The following is a 9,068-nucleotide window of genomic DNA, read 5'->3' as shown; positions in this document are numbered from 1 at the left end:
TCAAATAACATAACAGGGTATAAAGCAAAAACTCCTACTGATTCGATGAATATTAAAAAGTTATTCTTTTAGGAATTATCCGTTCCGATATAAACATACTTTTTAAAAACCACAGTGATGATCTTGGTATACACATTGCTCTGCCACACACTTTTATCTCATAAAGCATTGAACATGCGTTTGTATGTAGGTTTACCCTGTTTTTTCAAATAATTGTATTGTATAGATGTACTTTTAAAATTTCTTTTTAGACAGTCTCATTGTCACCCTGGGTAGAATGCCGTGGTGTCATAGCTCACAGCAACTTCAAACTCTTGGGCTTGTGATTCTCTTGCCTCAGTCTCTAAAGTAGCTGGGTCTACAAGCGCCTACCATATCACCTGGCTATTTTTTTTGTTGCAGTTGTCATTGTTCTTTAGCTGGCCTGGGCCAAGTTTGAACCTGCCAGCCTCGGGGCATGTGGCCAGCACCATAACCACTGTGCTATGGGCACGGAGTCTCGTTTTGTCACCCTCAGTGGAGTGCACTAGTGTCATAGCTCACAGCAACCTCAAACTCTTAAGCTTAAGTGATTCTCTCGCCTCAGCCTCCCGAGTAGCTGGGACTATAGACTCTCGCCACAACACCCTGCTATTTTTAGAGATGGGTGTCTCACTCTTGCTCAGGATGGTCTGGAACTTGTGAGTTTAGGCAGACAACCTAACTTGGCCTCCCAGAGGGCTAGGAATGCAGGCATGAGCCACCTCACCTGGCTTTCTTTTTTTTTTGAGACAGTCTCACTTTGTTGCCCTCCAGTAGAGTGTCAGTAGAGTGCCGTAGCATCATAGCTCACAGCAACCTCAAACTCTTGGGTTTAAGCAATTCCCTTGCCTCAGCCTCCTGACTAGCAGCTACCCTAGTGCCTGGCTATTTTTTGAGTCGGGGTCTGGCTCTTGCTCCGGCTGATCTGGAACGCCTGAACTCCACCAGCCTCAGCCTCCCAGGGCACTAGGATTACAGGTGTGTTACTTTAAGTTACTTTTTATTTTTGTTATATTTTGATTTTTTTTTTCGAGACAGATTTTCACTTTATCACCCTCGCTAGAGTGCTGTAGCATCACATCTCATAGCAACCTCCAATACCTGGGCCTAGGCAATTCTCTTGCCTCAGCCTCCCCAGTAGCTGCCACAACGCCTGGCTTTTTGTTAGTTTGGCCAGGGCTGGGTTTGAACCCACCATCCTTGGTATATGGGGCCGGCGCCCTACCCACTGAGCCACAGGTGCCGCCCAGCACCTTATTTTAATGACTTTAAAATTTTTATAAAAGTCAAATTATCTTTCAGAAAGTCTATACAGATTTTCATTCTTGATACGGTTAATGCAAATAAATGCCAATTTCTTATATCCTCATGTAAGTTTTGTTTTTTATATTTTTTGTAAAATTTTTACATTAACTGTCATCCTTATCCAGGGGCAAAACTAATCTTCTTTGTATCATTCTAATTTTACAATTAGTGCTGCCCAAGGGAGCATCTCATCTACGTTTTAAAGTCTTTTTAAATCCTTGCCAAATTGCTAGATAAAACGTGACATACTACTTTTGATTATAGTTTTCATTTTTTTCTGAATTTTGGTGAGGAGGAATCTATTTTCATATAATTACTGATCCTCCTCTCCCAGTATATATTTATAAATATGTGTCTAGTTTGTTCATGCCCTTTACGTTTTTTGAGCCACTGTGGTTGTCTTTTCCTTAGTCATCTGTAAGCTAAGCACTCTTGATATGTATTTGTTATGAAAATCAAATATTCAATATTAAATTAAAAATATTAATCCACTTGTACGTGTACAATTGTTTTTCCATTTCACTGCTTGTTTTTCTTTTTTTGAGACAGAGCCTTGTGCTGAGCCCCTGGGTAGAGTGCCGTGGCTTCACTGCTCACAGCAACCTCCAACTCCTGGGCTCAAGCGAGTCTCCTGCCTCAGCCTCCCAAGTAGCTGGGACCCCAGGCGCCCGCCACAACGCCTGGCTATTTTTTGGTTGCAGCCATTATTGTTCTTCGGCGGGCCCGGACTGGATTTGAACCTGCCACCTTAGGTGTATGTGTCTGGCGCCTTAGCCGCTTGAGCCACAGGTGCCGAGCCTACTGCTTGTTTTTCAACTTTATAGTTTTTAAAAATTATATGAAAAGCACAATTTGTGTGTGTTCAAATTATTGAGTTTTTCTTTTATTCTTTTTTTTCTTTCTGCTTCCTTTTTTTCTGGTTTACATTATGCTTAGAAACAAAAGCATAAGCAGGTCTGCTCTCAATACATAAACCACTTCTACCACAGCAATGCGGTGTGATAGACCTGAGTTGAAAGTTGAATCTGGTACAAATCGTGGCACCGGGTTTCCATACTGTGTAACAGTAAACACATTAATCTGTACCAGTTTTCTCATCTGCAAAAAAAAAAAAAGAAACCACTACCCATCTCAGAGGTCCATACGGGGATTAAAATGCCTAACATAGGGCGTTCAGCAAGCGTTCATTCCCTTTCCTTAGGGCATTATTAATCGCCAAAATGGCCATCTCTCAATAAAGACCTAAATACAAGGTTGGGAAGTATAAATTTTGGTGAGTTTATATTCCAGCAGTCTTTCAGGGGTCTTTTAGAAAAAGCTCTCTAAACTACAAACCCCATAATGCACATAAACGAACTATAAAGTTTCTGTGCATGAAGTTCTTGCGGCTTGGGAGAGGGCAAAAAGCCAAATACCTGTCCTTTTATTTTCCAGATTTCCCCTCGTTAAGACACTCTCTCCCCACGTTCCCTCTAAACAAACGGTTGGTTGTTTCCCCTGGAATTCGGACTTCCCCGGTTTGAAAGTGAGCCTTCCGTTATAAAAAGAAAAGGTATGACAATTAGAGAAGCAACCGGGCATACCACGACACTCATTAAAAAAAAAAATCGTATGGGCTATGGGGGGCTCTGAGACCTCTGCTGAAATAATTCATCTATCGGAGCTTTAGTAGAGAGAAAAATGATCATTAGCAGGATTATACCTAGTAGTCATTTTTTTGCCTTTTGAGAACCTGGGTCTGTTTCCCAGCGAGTCTCGTTTCCTCAGCCACCGGCCTCCCATGTACACCACTGAAGTCCGACTCGCTCCGCATTTGCGTGCGCTCGCGGATCCACGGCTTCGGGGTGCCCAGTCACTCTCGCGCCAGCACGGCCGCCGCTCCGCCGGCGCAAGGCTGTGTGCGGACGACGCGTCAGCTCCGATTCACCCGGGCCCGAGCGCGGTACTCGGCGAGAGGCGAGAGGCGCGCGCCGCGGCTCCTCCGAGCTTGGAGCCGGGAAAGACGTCGCAGCGCGCGCCACCCGAGCCCGACCGGCCGCCTATCGCTCCCGGCGGCCCTACCATCCTCGGCTCCAGGGCGGCCCCGGGCGGGGGGAGGGGCGGAGGAGGGGCTCCTTTGGGAGCGGCGGGGAATTCCCCCTTTCACCGAACGTTCCCGATTGTTCACCAACTACACGTCAGCAGCAGGGGGTAATCCCCGACTCCAGCTGCTCCTGACGTCACCGCGCGGAGCCACGGCCCCTCGCGCGCCCCTGCTCCCGGGCCTCCTCGAAGCCCCGCCCCCAGTCGTAACCACGCCCTCTTCCCCTCCTCCCGCCGCTCTACGTAGAGGGCGGAGCTTCTCTGACCGGGGCGTGAGCGGTTACTTGGGCCAGAAGGTTCTCCGGTGGAGGCGCTCTTCCTGCTGCCCCGCCCAGTAGGTTCGTTCGCACCGCTTCTTCCACACCCTTTCTCCCTCCTTCTTTTCCTCGCCCCGCCTCCCCCCCCCAACTTCTCCTCAACCTCTCTAGTTCTTTCCCCGCCTCGCCACCTTCCACGATCTCGCGAGACTTGGCCCAGAACATTGCGGATCGGGTCGGCGCCATTTTGGGACCGAGACTGGTTGTGGGGGAGGGAAAAGCGGCAAAAGGGGATTATTCAAAGTACCGAAAACCTCCTCCCGGGATCGAGCGCAGCGGCACCCCCAGGCCAGGGGCACCTCTGGTGGGGCAGAAGGTAACACCGTTCCCGGTGCTCCATGCCGGAGTCCGGGGGAGAAGGGGGCTGCCCGTGTCGGCGTTGGGGTTTGAGGGGTCGGGAGCGGCGTTGGCGGCGCGAGGTGTGAGGCTGCCCGCGGACGGGGGTGCTGTGGGAAGCGAGGAGGGCGAGGGGAGTGAGGCGCGGAGAGGCCCCCTGGTATCCCCTCGGCCGCGGGGAGCGGAGGTGGCGGTTGTGGAAGGGGGTGGGTGGCTCAGCCTTGGCGTCTGGGGGGGGGTGTTTGGTGTTTGGCGGAGGCTGGGAACGAGTCCGACGCCCTCTTCGCTCGCTCTTTCTCGGGCCTCTTGCACACGCCCGCCTCCTTTTGCATCACCTCTCCGAGGGCTGAGGGAGTTGAGGCCGAGTTGTGGCCTTCGGTTGTTTCCTCAGCGGCGCCCCTGCTCTCCCCGCCTCTCCCGGTCCGTGGCACTTGCCGTGGACTGGGGCGAGTGCGCCCCCGTCTCTCTGAGTCTTGTGGGGGCTCAGGGGTCCTGTTCTCTTTTGCGGAGAGGGCCTTTCTGTGGTTTACGATGAGGGCCCGGTACTTTCCACCCCCTCAGTTTTGGGAGAAACCTGTTCTCTTAATTCACGGAAATGGGAATCTACACCTTATATCTGCCCGCTGCCCTCAGAAGCGGGAAAGTCTCCTCTTGAGGAGAATTTAAGAAACCTTCTTGCCCCACTTCTGTCCACCTTTCTGGCCTTAGTGGGAGAAATATTGCCTCCCCCTTTTAGACATTTTAATTTGGAGGGAGCATCTTTTTATACTTTTCGTTCTGTAAGTTACATTTACTAGTGTTCCGGTGGCTGCACACCTGTATTCTTTTTCCTTTGGTCCATTGTTTAGAGCAGGTCTTTTGTAAGCTTGTGGGCCAATTTCATAATTTTAATATTTGAGAAGTATAAGAAGGTGCGCTTATATAATCCCTCAGTGTTGTATTGAACCCCTTTCGCAGTTCAAATCAACACTTGCCCTCCATAATACCATCATCACCCACTGTTTTTCACTGCCTCTGCTCGAAGTCCTTTCATTTTGTATACTTTTTGGGTGGTTGGGCAAAACCCTTTCCCAGACTTGTAGGATTATACCGATGTGAATTTCTCTTTAGAGGTTGACTCTTTGAGGTGCTGATTGATTTTTAGTTCAACATTAAAACTCAGTGTGTAATTTACGTTTTTTTATATAACTTTTACAGGTGATTGAATTTCTCAGATATGAAGATCATCTTCTAGGTTTTGTGTAAAAGGCCCGGATAATTTCAAGTGGCCATATTGGAGTTACAATGTTTTTGGATAATTTTGCCCCAGAAGTCTATTAAAATTGGCAAGAGTCGTCTTTGAAGTGAATTGATAGTAGTGAACAGTTGAACAAACTACTTAAAGGGAGACCCAGGCGTTTCTTCAGTATTTTTGATTCAAGCGGATTATATAACTGGTTAAAAGTATTTCAGCTGGTGGTATTTTTTTTTTTGCCCCCCCTTCCCTGTTGTTGGTGTTCTTCAGCCAAAACTGTAAGATATGTTTGAGTTGTATACTGAATAGTTTCACCAGTTTCAAATGACTGTTTAAATATTGCTGAAGTTTCATGGCAGTTTATTTTTACCTTTATTAGAAGTTTTAGGAATTTTTGACCTCAGTCCTTTCCATGTCACAATGGGACAGCTTTTCTAAATGAATACATTGAAAGAATACAGAATTTTTTCCCTTTTATCTTTTATTTACATGCAAATTTAAGATGTTGCTGTTTCCCAGCAGCATGGTAGTATTGAGATAGCTATGTGTGTCTCTGTATGTCATGATATTTAGGAATGCTCTTCAGATGTGAAATTTTCTTTTTGTTTTTGCTTTTTGGCTCATAAATTGGATATTTCATCTGGAGTGGATAAGTACAACCGTGGCAAGTACATGGAATAACACAGAAGACTTCTTGATCTTAAATCCAAGGAACTTGGCTAATTCTGGAGATAGCCATATGAAAACTTTAAAACAGAAGTATGGGTAGCTGACTTGAAGTAACTCTATGTCAAATAGTCATAGGTTAAGTATCTTCAAAGAACTTGGATATTATTTCAGAGGATACAAAATAAAAAAACAAACTGGAAAACATAAAGATTACAGAGAAAAAACCAACACCTTCTTGTGCAGTCCTCTTGGAATTTGTAAGTACTATATTATGGTGAGCAAATCAAATGTTCATTTGTAAACTGTAAGAGTTAAGTTTATCCTATGTTATTCTTGGAAGCTTTTCAGTTTCTTGCAATAATATTGCTTGACTTCAGTTTCCTGGACAGCCTGAAAACAACTGTTATCCATTGTTTTCATAGAAATGCAGAACACAAGACTTAAGGATTTTTCAGATTCAAACAGTCCTAAGTTAAAAACTTTTGTACTTTTAAAGTAAAAAACTAAATTCATATGCCCAGCATTTTAGGCTTTATGATCCATGGAGTGGAAGAAAGGTGGGAAAAAACTGAACAAATACTTCACATGTCTTGATAGTTTACATTCTGAGTGTGAGTTTAAAACTGCATTCTAATGCAGTTTAGTGTTCAGTTCGAAGTTATTGTTTAAAACTGTAATATAGGCCTTGTTTTTTAATCTGATATTTCACAAAATAGCTGTCTTCAGATACAACTGTTCCTGACATTTTAAAATCCATTGTAGAAATTAACTTTTTGAAACAGCTTAAAGTGGTTTTGTGGTGCAACTTACTATATTAACATTTTACTACCCAAAAGGAAAGTAATTACCAGCAACAGACACAGAGAGTAGTAGAGCAGGCTTATTAACTTAGGACAATAATGAATATTCATTTTTTTTTTTATCCCAGGAAGGTTATGGTGGTTTAACTTTATAAAATAAGCTTTTTTTTTTTTTAAATTACATATGATAAAGATTTATTAACCAGAGCTTCTAAAGAACGTCTACAAAAAGAAAACCCAATAAAAAGGAGTATTTAAGTAGAGTTTTTTGGGGGTGGGGAGATTAATTGAAGATACAGGAATCTGGTTAGACTGACTGCATTTGGTAGGCAAAAAAAAAAAAAAAAACACTTTTTTAAAAAGTTGTGAATATTAACTGCTGTAATTGAAGTTCCTTTCCACAATGGGAGAATTAACTTTTATTTAATATTTGCATTTTTTAGGATTGAATGGTGTTTTTAGTTACTATTAGTTATATTTTCAGTGAATGATAGGCATTCAGTATTTTGTAAAGAGAGATGCTAGTATGGGGAAGAGTGGAAAATAGGAATTACCAAGGATCATGAGATTAGAGAATGAAAAGTATTCATTATCTTGATTTTGTTGAAAGTTTCACGAGCGTATACGTATGTCAAAACTTAAAGTGTACATTTTACATATGTAAAGTTTGTCATGTATCCCACAGTAAATGGTATAAAAAATTGAAATACACTAAAATTTATTGTTAAACAATATTAATGACTACATCGATGTAACTAGAATTAGTAAAAATTTATTATATTTAATTATCTTTCTGAGATAAAAGATTGTAATTTTTTTACACTTTACAAAGATGGTCTAATAACTTGTCATTTGCTCATTTATTTTGAGATAATTTTTTTGCAAAACTGTTGGATCTTGGTAGCTCACAGTAAGAGGTAGTAGAGTCTAAAAGAATATAAATTTTCTGCTTTAAAATAGGAAATTCAGTAATTCTGCCATAGTCAGTTAGATTACATGGGTTTTCTCTGTTAGATCTTCATGTAGTAGTTGTAATTATGTTTTCAACTTGAGTTTTGAAATTGGTGAGATCTACTCCCCTTTTCATTTGAGAGAACCTATATTCTATGCTTTCCTCAGTGATTTTTCAAGTTACTTGTGTGAGATTATGTATTATAAATGTGATTAAGAAGTTGAGCTAGAATCAGATGACCTTTATTTATAGAAAAGAACGATATAACACTTATAAGTGATTGCTTTCTTTTAAATTGTCATGATGCTATTACTGTAAGCAAGAGTAATAGGCTAGTAATCAGGATAAAGATTATACTTGAGATCAGGGTTTTTAACAATACACTTCAATCCTTTAATTGTTTGTGAAATTTGCTTACAGTAATTGTTCAGTGACATTTAATTGAGTGGTTTGGTAAATATTTTCAGTATTTTATTGTCTGGGAGTTGAAGTAGATACAACTACTAGTTAGTAATTGGAGCATTGCTGGACTACTTCTTTCTTCAAAAGTATAACTTTTTCTCCTATCACTCTTATTCCTGTTTTCCTTCCTCTTCTCTCTCTGGTGTAAACCATAGGTCTAAGAATAATAATCATAAAGGCTAACATTTATAGACAGTGGTGTCATGTGTTTTGTGTGTACTTTATATGTAGTGTCTTAGTACTTAATACACTCTGAGGAAAGTACTATTACAGTCACAGTGGTATAAGTAAGAAAAATTAAAATTTGGGGAGGCGGCAGTGGGAGAAAGTTACATGGTTAGAGAATTGGAATTTTGACAAAATATCCAAGCAGTCTGACTCCACAGCTCACACTGTTAATTACTTTGTCATACATACACTGCTTTCTTGTGTCTTTAAGTATTAGGTATTTTACTCATTCATTCTTTTGAGTATTATCCTTGATATTTTTGTTTTTCTTTCCATATACTGCTGTTCTTTGGTTGATGTTGATTACAGACTAATAGTGGCGTTTGCAAATAAGCTAAGAGAATTGAATTTACTGTTAGTTATTTGGGAGATAACTATTTGGTTAGTTAAAAACTAAAATACGATTTTAGTTTATACCTTATATACTCATAGCTTCTTTGCACAGGTAAGGAGCTAAACCCATATTGGCTTTGTTCTGCTTTTCCTTTTTTTTTTAGAGACGGAATCTCACTTTATTGCCCTTGGTAGAGTGCTGTGGAGTCACACAGTTCATAGCAGCTTCCAACTCCTGAGCTAGGCGATTCTTTTGCCTCAGCCTCCAGAGTGGGACTACAGGCGCCCACCACAATGCCCGCTATTTTTTGTTGCAGTTTGGCCGGGGC

The 9,068-nt window shown here is 42.0% G+C and overlaps 1 protein-coding gene and 1 non-coding gene across 4 annotated transcripts in view; one reads left to right on the top strand and one right to left on the bottom strand.

Moving 5' to 3' along the window:
* Positions 1 to 1,407: 1,407 nt before the first annotated feature.
* LOC111721953 lies at positions 1,408 to 1,513 on the bottom strand. The gene has a single exon (XR_002770932.1). It is a non-coding gene; the product is annotated as a U6 spliceosomal RNA (small nuclear RNA).
* A 2,130-nt stretch (positions 1,514 to 3,643) lies between these two features.
* Positions 3,644 to 9,068, top strand: part of GPBP1 (GC-rich promoter binding protein 1) — an 87,460-nt gene continuing 82,035 nt past the window's right edge. For 2 of the 3 annotated variants that reach the window (XM_003782748.2, XM_012812136.1), the window contains exons 1-2: positions 3,768 to 4,041; positions 5,259 to 6,221. The gene's annotated coding sequence lies outside the window, so the exon portion shown is untranslated. Of the gene's footprint in view, positions 3,747 to 3,767; positions 4,042 to 5,258; positions 6,222 to 9,068 lie in introns of those variants that run through there. The other variant, XM_023518960.1, reaches the window with a different exon arrangement.

This window comes from Otolemur garnettii, unplaced genomic scaffold (assembly GCF_000181295.1).
Source record: "Otolemur garnettii isolate 467f Iridium unplaced genomic scaffold, OtoGar3 scaffold00005, whole genome shotgun sequence".
Taxonomy (NCBI): Eukaryota; Metazoa; Chordata; class Mammalia; order Primates; family Galagidae; genus Otolemur; species Otolemur garnettii.
Note: the sequence above shows the minus strand (reverse complement) of the source record. Positions and strands in the feature narration are given on the sequence as shown.